The sequence below is a fragment of the Erithacus rubecula genome, assembly GCF_903797595.1.
Source record: "Erithacus rubecula genome assembly, chromosome: 1".
NCBI classification, from domain to species: domain Eukaryota; kingdom Metazoa; phylum Chordata; class Aves; order Passeriformes; family Muscicapidae; genus Erithacus; species Erithacus rubecula.
The window spans coordinates 75,638,925-75,656,919 of NC_136658.1; the positions used below are offsets into that span (position 1 = coordinate 75,638,925).

Genomic DNA, 17,995 nt, shown 5'->3' on the forward strand with positions numbered 1-17,995 from the left:
AGTCTCTGCCTGCATTGACAGGCTGCTGCCTGTCAGGGTGTGATACAACATTGCATGCAACTGCATAGATCTACATTTAGATTCGCTTCTACTTTTCAAAATCACATATAAAATTACATATAAAAAAATGAAGCTGTGTATGAAAGATAATAGTGTTAGGGTAGAAGTTCATAGTATTCATGAAAAAGGACAACTCTGGTATCAAATGGCTGTGCAGCTGCCATAGTTCCCATAGTGCAGTTACTTATAGTTTTCAAAATATGGCACTTATTAGCAAGAAACTATCTGATAATCAAATAAAAATGTAGAAAAATAGCTGCCTAAATCTGCAAATGCAAGACTTCCCTGTACAGATTTATTAAATTGAAAGTATGAATAATGCTATCTGAGCTAATAATTGTTTCTGCAGGGATCTGGGGTATTTCTAACATGTCCGAAATGTTAGCTCTCTGGCTAGACTGGTCTTACATACTCAGCTCAGCCTGCCTTGAAACTGAATGATTTAAAAAGAACTATAACCTAGGATGGAATAGCATGTCAGATCTAGGGCATCTGTGCCTGGGGTATTGTTGCATTGTCTACAAGCATCATTCAATCTCCCTTTGCTGTCTGCATTCAGCCCTGGTAACTAAAGTAAATACTGCCTCCAGCTTAGACTCTGCTTTTTCAATCGTAAGTCTCAAAGCTGACAACAAATAGGAGGCATGCATTATCAACAAGAGTTTGCTGAAATCTTGATGGAACCATTCAAAGTAATTTTTATGTGAGAGGCTGTGTTTGAGATAGGAACCTGCCATGTCAAAGGGCAGGCTACTCTTTCCTCACCTGACACAAATCTCTCCGTTAACATTTCAATAAATGCTGCTCCTCAGTCACCTCCTAGGAAAGGATAAGGGTCCAGGACAACAGCTTCTTTAGGGATTGTAGGAAAGAGCACATTTTAACTAAGTAATAGAGTTTTCTTTCAGTTCTGAAGATGAGTCCAGAGTGGTTCATGCCCTGAGTACGTAATCATCTCTAGCTTTACATTTCATGATGGATTTCTCTCTTTCCACAGACCTGCATCTATTTTCAAATAATTGCCATCTCCTTTTCCTGCCCTTGGAAACTAGCTCCTCTGTAAGCTACTGTCAAATTCTATCTTCCCTCCATAAAGTGTGTCATGTCATGATTTTCTTAAACCAGCTGATGAGAGGCATTAGACTTCATAGACTGTTCACAGGTGATAAAGAGCCTGTTTCAAAGCTTTGTCAATTTAATTTTTACTTGGTAATTAGAATCAAAATTTAATAAAATATCAGCTAAGCTGAAAACATGGATGGAGGGGGATATTCAGTTGGTTGAATTATTGGGGAGTTCCTAACTATGGCTGCACAACTAACCTTAGAGAGGAGGGCATGGTTGACATCCCAGGTCAAAAATACATCCCGGTATAAGCTGCAGAATTCCTGCAGGTACCTGAGGTGCTCTGCGAGGACTTTGAGGATTTTCCAAACCATTACCAGTCAGCAGAGGGCAACACAGTCACAAAAACAGGGAAAAGCTTCACAGGCTCTTTACAAGTGTGTAACCCAAACCCACTGTTCCCTGTGCTAACGTGAGCAGTATCAGGTTCCAGCCTACTGCAGCCAAACATTTTGTACAAAACCCTCTTTTCCCCAAGTACAGCTGATATGCAAATGAAAGGACACATAAAAAGTAAACCAGCTACAGTTGTCAATATCCCAGTAGAATAATTCAGAATTTCTATATGATAACTAAGAAATAACTGACTACAGCAAAACATGTGAGCCGGCTGCATACATTTTAAATGTACCTTCAGCACAGGGATATGGGACAGACTTTAAGCTGGAGAACTAAACAAATGGAAATTCTGGTGTAACATTGAAAAGAAAGCTATAAGAAAGAGTTCATTCACTCTTGATGGCAGTGGTACAAATACTGGACCAGACCCTAAGGGTCCAAAATTTAGCACAATATTCCCTACACCTGTGTGGAACACTGGCATCCAAGAGGTGGTAGTTTGGAGAGACTTAGTACCACTCTGCACCTGGGTTTTCCTTCATGGATGGTGGAATTTGTGTGAGATTAGGGTCGAGGTAAGACAGATACATGCACAGTGAGGAAGCTCAACAGAGCTGCAAGAGAAACAACAGATAGGAAACGTGGCAGGACAGAGGCATCCACTGGAGATTTCTGACCTTTTTTTAAAAATAGTCACTGCCTGTATGCCAAATCTCTGAGAATATGAGAACCATATCAGCTTGGATCAAATATCAGTTATGCTCTTCTGACAATGACCAGAAGTAGATACCTAGAGAAATGTTTAAGCAAGGAAATGCCTGTAGAGATACTGCCCAGAACATCCTGCCAACCAGTCACAACCTGCAGGGCAGCAACTGCCTGGACCATATGGGCTGTGTTTGTGTTTACCAGCCCTTCACTGGTTTCTCTGATGAGAATTAAATGCATGAAACCTCTATCACCCTCCAGTTCCTGTGGCAAGGAGTTCATGGAGCCCATAGACTTTGGAGAATCACCTTGAATTTTCCCCTGGAACATTTTACACACCGGTTTCCCTCCTGCTTGCACTGGAGGGGGTGGTAAAAACCCTGCCCTGTTCTTATTGCCCCAGCACTTAGAGGCTACCTTCCTCCCTCTAGTCACCTCTTTGCCAGCTAGAAGAACTGAACTATTTATTTCTCATAGGGAAGAAGCCCCATTCCTTTGACCACTTTTGTCATCCTGCTCTGAACATTTTCCAGTCCCAATCCAGCTCTTTTGAGAGGCAGTTGAACTTTACACTTCTGTATTGCAGGGATGAAATCAGAGGATGATGAGAATAATTCCCTCTTCTTTACTCCCCACCCTAGAGAGGAAAACCATCACAAATTAACACCTCATTCCAATTCTGTAACACAGCATCCTGTATCTTATTCTAATGGCATCTGTTCTGATCTCCTATAGTCAGAGTGGCAGTTTCAGGCTTCCAAGCCAGGCACAGCTTTCTTTTCTCATAATGAATTCTGCCTTTCCAGATATCAGACATAACATGGTTGCTATGGATTTTTGCTGTTAAAAGATGATGGGCTTTCTCATTCAGCAGTATGCTGTTCCACGGTCAGGGCCTGGAAGAGCCTTCAGCATCTGGCACACCAGAGGTAGCTGATGTTCCCATTCAGGCCTTTATGAGCCAATTTACATTTTCCATACATGTTCTTTCCAAACAACCACTTGCTGTTTCGTTTTCTTAATTTTGCTTTATGGAGCACAGTTGGCCTCTAAGGATTCTTGAACAGACTTTTCCATTTTTTGGAATGGGGAAAAGTACAAATGTAAAATCTGCAGCTTTGGTTGCTACACATCTGCTCCTTCTGACGGCAAGCACTTCTACAAACCCCGTGGCAGAATCCACTACAAGTGTGCTGCAAGACTTTTTGCACTGGAGGAGGAGAGATTCACGTTGCTGCAGGCAGGTAGATATTCCTCAGGTAGATACTCCTAGATCAACAGTGCCAGCCAGGATTATTTGGCATCCAGGAGCATATCCAGGCTGAACGCGTTGCCAGCACACGCAGCGGAGACGTGAGCGGCTCGCACGTTTCCCCCGAGGCAGAGCCGTGCTTCGGAACACGGACACACGGACACACGGACACAGCCCCTGCCGCCCGGAGGAAGCCAAGGCTCTCTGCAGGCACGGAAGGTGTCCATTCTTGCGGCAGATAAGGAGTGAGCCCGCGGCTCGGCGGGGATGCGGGCTGGCCGTGCCTGCAGGCAGCGCCCAGCTGTGCGCCGCTCCACACGTACGGACAGCGCAGGAAGGATTTCCTCTGCCTGCCCCAGCCCCGGCACGCAGCCCGGCATGAATCACGAGCCTACAGCTGATTCCGGGGAGTCCTTCCTGCGTCCTGGATGCAACCCGCCTCAGCCTCAAAACAAAGCTCTGAGTTAGTGGTGCTCTGCACTCTCCACTCTGTAAAAAACACACATCAGCTGCACGTTTCATTCTGCTGCCCCTTACGGCAGGAGAACTGAAGGCAGAAATTCCACAGATTAGTTATATATATCAAACCCACAAATTTAATTTTCCCAACTGTTTGTCTTTTGAACCCCCCTTCTGGGATGATGCTGGACAGTTTCAAAACTGATTAATGAGTGTTACATTGTTGACTGCCAGGAATAGTATCCCAAGCATCCCACTGGATCAAAAGAACAGGCAGCATCATCAAAGAAAGACCAGACATAAGGGATTACACCTCACATGTCACTGGAAACCCACCTACGAAATCAAACGGAAACTAAAGGTAGATAAGGGGCATACGCTCAAATTTTATGGTCTTCCAGGACTGAAATATCAGACACCAACCCAGACTATGTGAAAGCATTATAATTTTCAGCTAGAAAAAGCTGTCAGCTGACAGGCAGCTGCTTGTCTAGAAAACACTGATTTTTGTCATAGAAGGGGTAAGGAACAGTAAAAGTAACTCTGAGTGGTTGTTTCTTTAAAAAAAATTAATAACCTTTATCTTACAAAACAAGTTAAACCTGCTTGAGAGATTAACAAGTGGGGAATCCAGGGTCAGGTTTTGTAAGGCCTGTTGTGCTGCCAGCTGCCCATGGGCTGGGTGGGTTTGGGGAGCAGAGCAGAAGTGTGTCCCCTGATGCAGCACATCTGGAGAGCATGATGGGGTAAGAGACTGATACATGGGGTAACACAGCCTCTGAAAGGTGAACTTACATTAGTAGTCTTGAATCAGCAATCTTAAAGCCAAAATCTCCTTAGACATCAACACCCATGAGAATTCAAGATGCCTGGCAGAACATTTTGGGATTTGATTGTTGCAGCCTAGGTAGGTCAGAGAAAAGTTGTGAAATGTCAGAGTGAGGTATTTCCCAATTCACTATATGAAATACACAAGGAGAACAAAATCCATGTCTAGATGAGCTCTGGCCAATACTGGAGTCTAAAGCACCTTCATTGCTTTTCATTTCTGGAAAGAATTGTGGGGGAGGAAAGGGCTGTCCTGGGAAGTAGAAGCAAGTGACTACACAACTGTACTTGCCACAGTGAATCAGGCAGCCTACCATAGAGCCAATTCAGAAAAACAAGTATCCTCTAGTGAGCCATGGAGCTGCTACAGGACAAGGACAGCCTTTCCAGCAGTCAGCTGGGACAGGAGTGTGCGTCCTCTCAGTCTCTGCTTTGCTCTCAGCCTCAGGCTTTGGTGGGATGGTAACAAAGATATATTTTTAAATGCATGTATACTTTCCCTCACATGGAATTATATGAAATACCTATTTATATTTAAGGCTATTTGAGGTGAAAAACAAACATATAATATGTGACCTAGTTGATTCTTATTTTTATGTGAAAACTGTCTGCAGCACTGTGGAGGCTGCTCTGTGCATGTGCTCTCCTGAAAATGTCCTTCAATTAGTTTTTTAAAACAAATTAAGAAACACTGTCTTTGTACAGTCCTTTGGAGATTTTTAATGGGATATTTTCATTGTACCTCCCTCTCCACAAAGGGAGATGGCAGTTTCATTTCCTGCTCTGAAGACTTCCAGCAGCACTTAGACTTAATGCCCAGCACAAGGATCAGCATATAGAACCAATAGCATGGAAAACTAAATGAGAAAGATCCCAGCATTTATCTATTGTACCCCACTGCCTTCCCACTGAAGCAGCAGTGGGCTTGTGCTGGCAGAAGTGTGGCTGAGGCACCAGAGGAATGGGATGAAGCAGTGGGAGGCAGTGTTGCATCATCCACATTTAAAGTCACTCTGTTTTCCCTTCCTAAACCGGGGGAAAGCACAGCACTTAAAAGCAATTCAGAGGAGGAGACGGTATTCAACTCTTTATTTTACCAGTGGGAGTTTCCAGCTTTCCTATCCTATTTGAAACGATATGCCTTAGTGCTTCAAAGTCATTTTGGAAAAGAGAAATTTCAGTCCTTGGGAGCAGGCAAACACTGTGCTTCCAGACAGTGAGCACTCCAAGGTGATTCTGAGCTGGGCTCTGTTCATGATGCTGAGGCAGTTACTGGGTCTCCCAAAAACCTCCTTCGAGGTTCTGGTCCCTCGTGTGCACTCCTCAGAGGCATTGGGCTGGAGCTGCCTGGTTTGGCTGAACTGCCTTTCCTAGCCAATGCTATGAGCCCCAGGCCCATCAAGGGAGACAGAAGCTCAGGCAGTAAATACAGACCATGAATAACTGGATTTGACTGCTGACAACTATTTTTGCATATCCAGTCCTGCCACAGCTGCTAGAGGTCAGGGTGGCATTGATTCTAGCATGGACAGTGAGAAGGGATGATAGCAGTGTAGTCATAACTAGGTATATCTTCTAAAATGATCCCCTCTCTGAATCGATGACCAAATTACTTCTCTAGCTTTTCAGATAAATATTTTGCACATTCAAGAAATCCCTGACTCTTAAATTCCTCCCTTTCCCTGTCACATCACCACAGTTTCTTTGTATTTGGAAGCCCATCTGAATTTCATAACCAGTAATTTTGTCACTTATTAGCATAATGGTTCACATAAATAGAGTGCTTGAATATGAATGCAACCATCATCATCACTCTTCACCTCAAGCAGAAAAGATAAGTGCAGTGGGTCTGCACTGATTATCCTGCAGATCATTTTTCAGCCTTGAAAAACTCACTTTTCTGTGAAAAAGGATCCTGCTGCAATTTGTACTGACACATGGCAGTTGATGGCTCGAAGTTGCCAAAAAGAACTGATGTGTATTTTTGGACAACACTTTAGAGTAAACTAACAGCCAGGTACTTCCCAGGTACCTATGATAACACTGCTTCCTTATGGAAAATGAATGCCTGAACAGTATAAGAACAGCTGAGATATTTAATCTGTTCACTTTCATAACTTTTAGTTATGTGTTAGATCACTTTTAGTTTTAGTGTTAGATCACTAGATATACAACATGGAAAGTGGGATTCTTCTGCATTACTTCTTCTGCTCCCAAGCATGTATGACTCCAGCTCCAGCCCACAAATGCACATTTACACAGATTCATTGTCTCAAACATTCCTGTGTCCCATTAAAACCCCAGCTGTAGTACTGAAACGTGTGCTCCAGAGAGTCTGCCTGGCACTGGTCTTACATCCTTTCAATATGTATATGAAGGAGGCAACAAGAATAGTGCCAGATGGCAATGGGAATGGAAATGATATGACGTACTTATGTGATGCCATTTTCTTTCTTTTTTTTTTTTCCTTCTTCTTGTGAAAAAAGCATCTTGTGAAAAGAGGAATTAGATGCAGTATTTATAACAGTCCTTCATAAACATCCCCAAATTCCAAGCAGAAGACAAAAGGCATGAATCATATCACAGCAGGCGCTGTAGCTGGGGAAGTGGCCTTTATGAAGATTGCTTCCGTAATTTGGGCTCCAGAATGAAAGAGAGCTGCTCTTAGGAGATCTGTAGGAAGTTGATAATGGCTTATTTAATTGTAGTATCACTAATAAAATCAGTGTTTTCATTAGGAACATTTCCTTAGCTAAAAATGCCATGATTCTTCAACTGCAGTTTGATCCTGTTCATTTTGTCTATAAATGATATAATGCCAAAAAAATAGATTAGGATATTATAGTTTCCTTTAAAAGGAAACTTTTAGACTGTGGCTGCAATCCACACCATAGAAGATGATAATCCCATAATAATGGACTCAGTGTGCAGAAATAAAACAATTACTCATAAGCCAGAGATCATAAAGCAAGGAAATTTGTTCTCTATCAATTACAGAGGAAATGAGGCTATAATTTACTCTTTATGACTTGACAGCTAAAAATCTCCCATTAATTGAGTCGTGTCATTAAAGGAATTATCCCCCTGCATAATTGTCCAGCAGTTTTGGTGGCAGGTTCATGTTCTTAACCTGTTTGGTGATATTGAACTTGCATTGCATTCCTTGTACCAGAAGAATATTACCCCATTCATATTACTCATGGGAAAATCCAGAAATAGAAAGGGTGTGATCTGAAGCAACTTCTGATGCCTACACTGAGAAGTGTAAGACCATCTAGATTCACAGGATTAATGGACACCAACTATCAAATCAAAGGGATCTTCACACACCAGCCATTTTCAGATGCATCTGGCTTCAGATAACCATAACGGAAAATACTAGCTATCAATATAATTTCAAATTAAAATATAAACTACTAATTTACCTGTTTTTCCCACTATATAAGAGCAAAAGTTTGGCAAAGCTGACAACAGATCTCAGATGATTCAGCAATTCCAGCCCTGATTTGTAGCTAGACTTTTTTTCCTACTGAAAGTAGGCAGGGATTTTTTGGGAAGCAAATGTGGCATTAATGAGCAGTATGTATTGCTGCATTTAGACATCTGTGAATACATTCCCTGTACACATACAATAGAAGGGGACAGGCTCCTGTAAATCACAGAGAGATTTAATGTGGTGATGGCCAACAAATACCCAATGACTAGGTGCACATAATAGCATGGTAATCATGGAATCCCTGCTGCTGGCCTTGTGCCTTGTTTTGTGAGTCCTGCAAGAACTGGTTTGTAGTTTCCTCACCTTTGTATCATTACTCTCCAGTGCAGAGGCTGCAGCTGGATCCAGAAGATGCATAGAGGGCACAAAAGATGTGTGGATCAAAAGGTGAAGAAACTCTTCTTCCTGCACACAGATATTTTGGTGCAATCCAGTTTATCCTGTTTAAGGTGCTAAGCAGCTGGACATCACTTCATAGCATCTTCCACTAGAGAAGTGCTCAAGGTCAGGACAGGAAGATACACAACGTTCTGTGAGGAATCCTGCACAATACCAGTGCCTTGATAGTGCTAAGCATCAGGAAAGAGGCAGAAGAGGATGCAATGAGATTTTAATGGGAATATATCTCTTCCAGCTTGTTAGGATTGCAGTCCATCCAAGGGAAGATAAGGTTGCAGCATTTTGCATCCTTTGCACTTTACCATCAAACCAAAGAACTGCAAACTATAGCTGACAACAGCTTTAAGGGAGAAAAATGGATGAAAGCAGAGCTTTCTCAAGCAAAGATTCAAAGCATGAAAGGCAAAAAAATTCACAGAGTTGTCTTCTTGCAAGCAGTACCAGACTGCCTGCAGATGACTCCAGACAATAACACCAGCCTCAAGGGGATAGGCAAGACAGGATATCATGATAGCTGCAAAATTAAATATTGTCAGATACTCCCATTTCAGTCCCACATAGGAAATTACTGGGGTAACTGGGATAACCAGGACTCCCTAATAGCCATTTTAAAGATTGTGTGATATAGCATTCAGGAAGGTTCATCAGCATGAAAAATGGGTGTGAGAGGGGAATATTTATTGTGCAGAAATGAACAGTGCAGTCATGGCTGAAAGCTATGACTTTTTATTGCTCTCTTGCAAATATGATCACATTTAACATTGCAAATATTTTCAATAGCAGGGGAAATTCTATAGACAGTATTTTGGAAAATGAGAAATTACAAGTGCAATCAGAAAATAAAGATTGTCAGTTTTTGCTAGCTGAAGGAATGGTTGATAATCAGGAAAAAAAAAATTACTTTAGGGAATAATTATTACCTTGGTTTCAGTTTTGTTGTCTAGCTGACGGGACTCAGCAATTGAAACAGGTTTGCTCTGCTAATGCTGGCAGGGTCACAACAGTGAGGATGACAGCTTATTTTCTCATGACTTCTTATCGTACAAAGGGTTGTCTTACTGATACACATTATTATGACAATGCTGCAGCTGCCTCCATCAGATGTGTTCCCCAGGATTGTTACATCATCTGCTACTTTTCACCTTTCTGAAGTAATTGCAGCTGTCTTCTACCTGCAGCCTCATCATTCTGCTGAGATATTTCTACACTATGTCCATTATAGAAGGGAAATGAATAATATATCATCAACAGGCAACAGCCACTCACTTTGTCTTTCTCAATTCTTTTATCATTATGCATTATTATATCACAATAGCTATACTTGTGTCCTACTCTGCATCCATTGCATTCCTCCATTATATACAGTGATGATATGGGAGTTGCACAAGTATTATTGCTAATATCCATGAAATATCACAAAATGTCTCCCTTTTTCTTTCTTCCTTTGTTTTTTAAATAGAATTTATAGATCTAGAAACTCCACCTTGATCATAATTTTTTTTCATTGTAAATTCATCTTTGGAGAGAATTTTTACTGCATTTTAACATTTTTTTTCTCCCATATGCTGCTCAAAAATAGTGTTACTATTCAATGGCCTTTCATTAGAAGACTGGTGTGGGAGGGGAGGGCAGGGCAGGGGAGTGGAGACAAAAGGGAGAGGCAGCAAAGAAACCTCTAACTCCCATGCTTCCCCTTAAATTTGCTGGAGTTATCCTCAGTGTTTCCACCCTACTCACATCCTCTTAAAAGCTGCTTCTTGCATGAAACCTGGCCACTGAAATGGGTGCAGTCAAAGAAGAATATTCAGAACTTCACACTCCTGTATGGTAGAAGGTGTGATTCTTCAAATTTTGTTATAAATTTCCCCCATTTACTATGAGATTTCACACCACCCAATTCTGAGATTGGGCTGAATTTTCTACTAGCTTAGAAACAAAACCCACTCTTTAAATTCTAGGAATAGTATAATTCCCTCTCTCATACACTGTTCCCTGAACCCTGTAAATACACCCATTTCTTCAGTTGTGCTCATTAAATAGGTAATTAGTATAATGGGTTTGTAAGAGTTTGAGGTGATTTCACCAGAAAAAGTACAAAATATCTTATGTTTAGCTCAGCATGAACGAACTGTGAAATTGTATTTGACTTAGACTAAAGAATTACACTAGGATGGAGAATTAAATCAGTCTTTAACCAGTAATTTCAGGATGCTTACTTATTAAAAATATGTACTTTCTACCCTCAATTAAAGAATGCTTGAGGCTACATTCATTTCAGCAGTTTTTCAGAAACAGGTAAATAGTACCAATATTAATAAGAAAAAAGAATCTGATATATTGCAAATTAGTTGAAATACTGGTACCAAATTTCCTTCAGAAGATGCAAAAATGAGGATTAAGTCAATCTCTCCTCCCCTCAGTAATCTCAAATGAGGTACCTAGTCTATACCACATGCCCATGGGGAGAAGAGAGATGGGAGCCCTCAGACAAACCAGCCTCACCTCAAACACTTTTTACCTTTGTCCATTCAGGCTTTGACACACAGCATACAGCACATTGCCTGTGCTTTGCATATGACCAAAAGAAATGAAAAGTGCAAATGACACTGCAGCAGCAATCATGTCAGATCTCCTGAAAACTGCAAATGAGCTGAATTTGCTCACAGCAACAAGGAACAATTTCCAGAGAGGACCTCAAAGTAACAGCCAGTGAAGGTACAGTTTAATTAAAATTCAGTACCTTTAAGCACAAGTCTTGTTGTCACATCATCATAAAGAGTAGTATTTAACTTACAGGGCAAAGGAACATGGCCTGAGGTTGTCATGTAGGCAAAGGATTGGAGTGGTTTGGTCAGACACTATCTGATTTGCAGTATGTCTTATCAATGTAAAGGAGCATTAGTGGTTGGGTTTGGGATGAGGCATGCTAAAATTGGATTTCCTCTTCTGCTAAACCAAGGCCTGAGGACAATAACAGTGACAGTCCAAAGTGTTACTCTTATTCAGAGATTAAAAAGAAATATCTGAGCATGGAGACAAGACATCAGAAATTAATCTCTCCTTGACTCACACATTAAGTAAGTAAAGATCTTTTAAATAGTTACATTTGTTGTTGATATCTTCTGAACATGCCAAGAAGCCAGGCCAAAGAAACAAAACTGACCTGTCACTGTCTCATGAACCCAAGCTTTCAGGTGGGTTGGTTGCAGACATGAGCAAGGCTGGTATCTCCTGCATTGACAGAGCTCTTCTGGAGCCCCAGAGGAGAGCCAGCCGCTCAAGAAACACAAAGACAAGCAGCAAAAGGGGGAGCTCTCTACCAGTTCAGTCTTGTGAAAATTAAACAAAAGGCACAGTCAGGAAATTTGAAATAGAAAGGACAAACTCCAAGCTGTGGTATTTCTAAATGAGTGTGTATCCATTTATCTCTCAAAACGTTTTCAGGGTTTTTTATAGAACAACAGTATCGTGATGTCAGTCCAGTCTTCAGAAAGTTTAGAACAAAAGAAAAGAGGGAAAAGAGGGTATTTCAAGTACTCACTCTTTCACATCTGGCTTTTCCCAGGTAAGCATTATTTACTTGAATGCAGTATGTTATATTTTAAATCTATTTTATGAATCTATTTGAATCACTGAAGATTTTTAGTGATGTTTTGCTAAAGTCGTTTTGTTTCAAAAATAATAGAAATTTTCAGCTTTGAAAGAGGAATTTTCCCATTTGCCCTGGAGAATGCATGAAGTTCAGGCTCAAAATATTAACAGAGTTTATTCAAGTTCAGAAGCAAGTGTGTGAAAAGGCATAATCACTTCAGCTAGAGACTGGATGGTCGGAATGGGTGTGGATGGAGCAGGAGAGGCAGAGAGCAAAAACAGTGTAAAACTAGAGGGAAGCTGAGGACACTGGCTGGTTTCATGGAGAGCAGCTTGATCTGCTGGTGATAACATGGCTTTTTGGTTTCCATCTCTTTTTCATGCTTCCAAGCTTCATTCACCTGACATCTGCAAAGAGCTGGAAACAGTTATGGAAGCTGCCTCTTTGAGGTGTCAATGCTGGGGAACAAGGCATGGAAATAGCATAGGCACTCCCAGGCCTCGGGCATGCCTGGGAGACAAGAGCTCCCAAGGCTATCACAAGGCCTCAGCCAAACAGGTCAGAGGAGAAGGGATATAGGAAACTCGGCATAAGAGGCACTAAAGCAAAGTACAGGGTAGCAGGGAGTTTGGAGTAGTAAAGAGGAAAACCATCACAACACAGTCAATGAGAATCAGCAGCAGAGAAGAGAAGAAATATAACCAATTTCTGTGAGTCAGGCAGTATTTTTTCTGTGTGCCAAATTAATTTTGCAATTAAGTCCCTAAGTGCTTTATTATGTTCTTTCTCCCATTAAGCAGTTTTAGCAGACAGGTATGCCAATAAATACAGTCAGGGAAAGCAGACAGCATAGTTATGAACAGGAGGTTCAGTGTCTGTAAGGCACACTGTCACTATCAACTTTGTTATGCAAAAGCACTAGATAACTGGTTTCCCATATCCCCACAACAAACCCAATTTTTTTTGAAATAGAGAAAAGGCAAAACTTGCTGCTCAAAGCAGTGAGGTGAGCTTAAAGAACAGCAAGCTCTGATCAGGCTCAGCAAGTCACTTTCAGGGCTATTTGAAAAATACTTGTACCTTCTTATAGAAAAACAAAACACCCCCAGGCTCATGCAAAAAATAAAAAGTTTTTCCATGGTGTTATGCAAACTTATATGTTTATACAGCTCAATAATTCAGGGCAAAACTGCCTGTAACTAACTGTACATATTATAGTCTAAAGTGTGCATCTTCATGCAAATTTATTTGAGAAGCTTCTCTTTTTGTTAATTGATACAGCCTTTGCCTTGTATGCTCCTATTTTTATGCTCCCAGTTTTTATGAAATCTTTTCAAAATGCTAGCTTCATACTTCTAGCAGCACTGCAGTCCTAATGAAATAAATATGGCCACATCAAGTAGACAAAAGTCCACCTACTTCAAATTTCCTTCTCTGGCAGAGGCAAACAGATGCTCAGAGAACAGTTTAAAGAACAAATACATATGCTGACTGTTCTCAGGACACCTTCCTCACTTCCAGGAATCATCAGTTCAGGAACTTCTTGAACCAGGAACATCATCTGTCATGGTTAGGTTATTTGGTTTAATAGGTCCCTGAAGGTCCTGTTTAAAGTGCTTAACCTGAGTCTTCACACTTATCATACCATTAGATAAACTCAATACCTCTCCTTTATGAGCTCCAATTTCCAAAGAAAAGGAGGTGCTTTATTATTTGTTTTCCTTGTAGGAGCAATAAATAGCATTCAACACTATTCTGGAAGAAATTAATATATGATGATGCCTAAAGCTGGATTGAAATGCCATATTATTTTCATCAATATTGCCCCATCTTTCTGTAAAAGAAATCTTGCAAGACACTTGTCTGAAAACAGTATGTGACAAATCCACTTCAGGTATTGTCATAATCAGAAAGAACCCAGGAAATTTCCTGCTGCTGTTATATGATACCTAAGAGACCACCACGAGACCTACTGTCCCTGCAACTATTTTTAACAAAGCAACAGGACATACCGAACTTCACTTTGCAGATCATTCTGAACAGATCTGGGCAGATGTTTGGAAAATCTGGGAAAGGGTATATTTGTATTTTCAGATGGATAGGAGTAAGGACTGATAACTGGGTCTCCTGCTGCTTTTAATGTTAAGAATAGTTTTGGTGGTCAGTTGGTGGAGGAAAAATGCCATTACCACCTAAACCACAGCTAAGCAGACTGAAGTCCTGCTTCCTCTGAAACCTTTCACAGGTTCACCTTTGAGACAATTTTCTTTTTCCCTTGAGAATCTAAAACTAGAAAAAGCACATGAAATCCCTGTCTGTGATACAGACACAGTCTCAGTCACCCTAATTCAAACTCCTTCAAGCAATGTTTGTCACTGATCTCAAGAGTTTAGCAGGACTGCTCAGGCTCAAGCCTGTTCTCTGGGAGAACAGCAGCAAATCTCTCGCTGCCTTTGAAAGATGAGAACAGCTTGTCACCTGTCATCGCCTTCCTGATGATACTCAGCTTAAATACTTGTATCCTAAACACACTGCATTCTGCTTATTGGTCTCTGTGGAACTCCTCAAAAAGCTGCTGCTTCTCGTAAGACAATGAGTCCTTATCTCTGAAAAGAGAATGCAGCCGGCCAGTCCCAACAACTTACTAGGAACAAAAGCACTTTAATTTAGCAAATGGGGAAAGAACTTTGCTCTAGCAAAATTTTAAGACCAGATGAAATTTAATAGCCTCCTGCAACAGAACAGCATGTGACTCAGAGGCAGGCACTCCAGCTCTGCCTCAGCTGCTCACTTTCAGTTCCTCATTACAGAACTGTTTACATTAAACAAATGGAAATTTAAAAAATGAAAGAATCTGCTGTTTCAGATTAAAAGATGTGTCTAGGCAGAAGGAAACCTCTGTCCACTTCTGCAAAGGGGTGAAGTGAAATAAGGAGCGAAGAGAGGAGCTCTTTGCTGAGTCACGGTAACCAGGATATCTGCGGCTCGCTGCTGCTGCTGCTGATCATCGCACCCAAAACACAGCTCCAGAGGGAGGGGACAGGGAGTGGCAGGCAGCACGGCATTACCAGCACCACCAGCTGTGCCTCAAAGCACATCTAAGGTGCTGAACTGGAGCTGTAAAATGGCTCACTAGAAATTCTGTATTAAGCAATGCAGTCAGATGAAAACAACTTACATCAGCTATCTACGGTGAAGAGTTATCACATGCCTAGTACATAAATGTGATTGAAAGCAAAACAGGAAGAAAAACAAAATCACCTCAAACAGAACCAAGCAGCTTCATCAAACAAATTTCAAATCCTCAAGTAGTCTGAAAGCCAGTCACAGCAGATCTAGTAGCTCTTGTAGATTTGTTTAGGATTGGGCAAAACCTCAACTCGCTGTCTGCACAAGCTGCACCTGAACACAGTGCAAAGGGAGCTGCTAAATTCTTCTCCACTGAGCCATCTAAACAGAAAAGCCACCAATGAAGGGCTTTCAATAGAAATAGCTAAATCTGAGATGTGAAATTATCAGAGATGAGCAAGGAGGACTTGCAAAAATACAAGTATGAGAAGTAAAAAACTGAAAAGCAAAATCACTGAATAAACCACACCATTCAGAAAGTGCCGCTGTTATGTCATGTGGGAGGCAAGAGGCCAGCAAGAACACCAGTTCTGTTAAGATTTTCTTATTCAGAAAAAACAAATATATCCTGATGCCGTATATGTACGCTTGAGGATTCAAACAAGCAAAATATTCAAGATTTTAGAAGAGTAAAAAGTGCCATATGGCGTGGAGACTACAATTACCAGTAGTGCTGGTGCTGTGACAGAGGTGTTCAGAACACCCCATTTTCAGGAACAGAAAGTCAGTGGGCTGTTATTGCCCACACCTTTACAGTTACATCTACACTTAGGTTTGCCTCTGCAGAATTACATTACTTTCCCTCTTCTCCTTTCTCCAATATTTGGAGAACTTCCTTCATATATCTTTGTTCACCCTGCTCATGGGCATGACACAGGGTATGAAAGGTTTCTGCAGAACTGCATTTTGTATAAATAAAACTGACTATCTACCAAAAATGCTCTTCTCTTCCCTTTTTAGGTTCCTTTTCAAAATTTGTGTTAACCATTGTTCTCAAGATACCCTTGAAAACATGAATTGAATGTTAGTACAAACAGTACAGTAATGCTACTCCATAATCCATAAATGACATGTAGAGGGCTAAGGTTCTCAGTAGATTGTGAACACAGTAACTTAAAGCCAACCTAATTTTAAAAAGATTTAACTTCTTAGAAGGAAATTAAAATAACATTTTACATGTTTATATTACTTAATAAAGCATTATTGATGTTTTCAGCAAAATATTTCAGCGAGCATTTCTCCAGAATACCTTCATTTTTATCAAAAGTATCTTCAATTATGTCACACATCAAGGATGTCATAAAATGGCAACCAGTGCAAACTGCAGAGCCTCAGCCACCACAGGCCTGTGACCTTTGTGAAGTCTGCTCATGGGCATGTCACTCAAATTTGGGCCAGTGTGAATACTGCTGGTAGGGGATAGAGGAAGGTAGCTTGCCATGTATTGTGTTATTTGAAAATGCTCAACTTCCAAGAATAAGCATCACCTGGCTAAGTCTGATCTCAAAAGTCCAATCATACCTATTGCTTTTACTTCCCCTTGCAGCAGGGGCAACTGGAAACAAATGAGGGGCAAGTGTTTTCCAACGCCTTTGCCTGAGGGGAATATGTTGTGTCAGCACTAGAAGATATTCATGAACAGGCTTTGAGCTGTTGCACAAAGGTAGAAAGGTGCTTTGAGGTGACCAGCTCAGGCCGCAGCTGTGCCTTCAGCACTGGTGAGATCACAGCTTTGCTGGAGCCACTTAGCTCTGTAAACCCAAGCCCAAACTTAAACACAATTACTAGGAAGGAGGGAAGCAGAGGACCTCTTCAGAACACAGATCCACAGCTTCACTCTTTGGCACTGGAAAGGTTGTCCTGAAGGAGCTGTGTGTCAAAACAAGTTTTGGCCAGCAAGCTGGACAGCACTCAGACACTTGTGTTCCTTCATAACTGACACACTCTTCAGCACAGCTGGATCTGGCAAGAAACCTAGTGGGCCTCTGGACAATATTCCTCTGTGAAACAAAAGAAAGTTCCAACAGGCTTAAAATCCCTTCTTCACCCTGCTCCAATAAATGTTAACAGCTGGATGAGTGACCTGAACAGCCCCTCTCACCTAGCAGCCTCACATGATTGTTTTGGCTTTACCTTGTGACAAACAAAATGCTGTCACAGGATGAGTCAGACTTTGGACTTGGACAGGATGAGAAGGACACAATTATCTACAAGCTGATCTCATGCCAGAGTAGTACTTTTTTGATTTAGTCTGCCTGTGTGCCTCTGTGAGCAAGTATATATGCTAGACTAAAGAAGATCAAGCAAATCATCGAGGCCACTGAGTTTGTATGCTGTGCTGATCTCATGCTAAGAGACACTTGACAAGTCAGTGTTGTCCCTAAATTTGGGACTAAATGATGTGTCACATGGCAGAGAACAAGTTAAAGCATTACTCAAGATCATATGATCCATGTTGCAGATAATCTGTCTTCAAATCACTTTTTCAAGAAACTAAATTTTCATTAAGTTTCTAAACTTAATTTAAACTTAGTTTCTATTTCTTATTTAATAGGGCAAATAGACCAGGGAAACTGAAGTTCTGATGTGCTTTTGGCAAAAGGGACTT

The 17,995-nt window shown here is 41.1% G+C and overlaps 1 protein-coding gene across 1 annotated transcript in view; it reads right to left on the reverse strand.

Moving 5' to 3' along the window:
• The window catches only part of MTUS2 (microtubule associated scaffold protein 2), a 285,836-nt gene extending 267,936 nt beyond the window's left edge, over positions 1-17,900 (reverse strand). Inside the window, exons 1-2 of the mRNA XM_079298328.1 lie at positions 17,521-17,900; positions 11,830-17,387 (exon numbers count right to left, since the gene is read on the reverse strand). The gene's annotated coding sequence lies outside the window, so the exon portion shown is untranslated. The remainder of the gene's footprint in view (positions 1-11,829; positions 17,388-17,520) is intronic.
• Between the last annotated feature and the right edge of the window lie 95 nt (positions 17,901-17,995).